The following is a 1,677-nucleotide window of genomic DNA, read 5'->3' as shown; positions in this document are numbered from 1 at the left end:
CCTTACAGACGCCTTAGAAACATAGATTCCACTGCAAACTACATACGGATGTATATAGATATATTTAGAGTGTCGATTCACTCATTTTGCTCCGTATGTAGTCTGTAGTGAAATCTCTAAAAATACTTACATTTAGGAACGGAGGGAGTAGCTCTTTCTCATTGTTTCTATTTTTATATATATAAGTATAAACCGGCTGTTGTTGAACTATTTCCTCATCTCTGCAGGAATCGATGATTAATATGCTGATGTGAAATATGAGCGGATAGCCATCCTTAATGCTTTGGATGCTTCTCATCCTTTTCTGAGAAAGGCTGAGAGACCGCCACAAAAGTAAGTACATTTCAAAGATGCGACTCAGTACTACAATAGGGCGTCGAGGATAGATGAAACTGAACCGTCTATGTGGATTGGGAAAAGGTTAACTACTTTGGAACATGCTATAAATTTGAAGACAGCTCAATTCCTTTTTGACAGTTCCATGATATTTTGCAGTAATATGCTATAAATTTCAATCATCTTTCTAGAGAGCCCTACGGGGCTATACAGATTGTCCTGCTGCTGTAAGGCTTGGTATAGCTTTTTGTCGATACAAACTTGGTCAGCTAGACAGGGCTTGACAAGCTTTTCAACAAGTCTTACAGGCTAGTTCTTTTTCTGTCTCTTGTTTCATGTAGAAGAATTGTCTCTTAAGATGAATTCATGTCTTTATTCACGTACAATTACTTCACAGTTGGACCCTGAAAACTTTGCGCTAGTAGCACTTGCGATCATGGAGTTGCAAAAGAAATTTTCTTCTCACCCTTTTTCTGATTATTTTCTAAAATCTGCAACTTTGCCATAGTTGGTGAAATCCGCAGAGGAATGGATAAAATGAGTAGAGCCTTAGAAATTTATCCTTATTGCACTTTGGCACTCAACCACCTTGCCAACCATTATTTCTTTACTGGCCAGCATTTTGTGGTTGAGCAACTGAGTGAGACTGTTCTCTCTTCAAGCAGTGATGGACTACTGAAATCACAAGCCTACTATAACTTGGCTGGATCATACCATTGTAAGGTGATGCGCCCCATTCATATACCCATTGAATTAGTTGGGTATTATTTCACTAATTCTCTGTGCTGACACTTTGGATTTCCTTGTTGAGAGTCTTGTTTACAACCCTGAACATGTGATGTGTTTTTGATAATTTAATTCAATTCAGGGTAATTATGAGACTGCTGGATGGTATTATATAGCGTCTGTCAAAGAAGTCGATAAACTGCAAGACTTTGTGTTGCCATTTGTTGTTGAGTTTCTTATTCTCATTCACTTTAGTTCCTTCTCTTATTTCATGGCATCGTTGTGGTATGCAGTTTTTACCATTTATGCATCTCCATGTCTCTACCTATTAAATAGGGATCTGTCTGTCATGGTCCTTGTCGTGATGGTTTGACCTCACCCCTCGCGCTAGATCCACGGCCCATCGCACGACTCCCACACACAAAAATCGCACAAAAAAAATCGGTGTCCAAACCAGCAAAACCAGGAAAATAATCTCACATCCCCTACACCCCCACCTTCGCCAGACCATCTCTCCCAAACCCAAACCACCCTGACGCCCTCCTCCTTCGACCGCACGCAAGGGTTCATCCCGCCATACAGTAGATCCGCCGCTAGGGTTTTGCGCCGAGGAGA

The sequence above is a fragment of the Triticum dicoccoides genome, chromosome 6B, assembly GCF_002162155.2.
Source record: "Triticum dicoccoides isolate Atlit2015 ecotype Zavitan chromosome 6B, WEW_v2.0, whole genome shotgun sequence".
Classification (NCBI taxonomy): Eukaryota; Viridiplantae; Streptophyta; class Magnoliopsida; order Poales; family Poaceae; genus Triticum; species Triticum dicoccoides.
The sequence above is the reverse complement of the archived record's forward strand: the minus strand, read 5'-3'. Positions refer to the sequence as shown.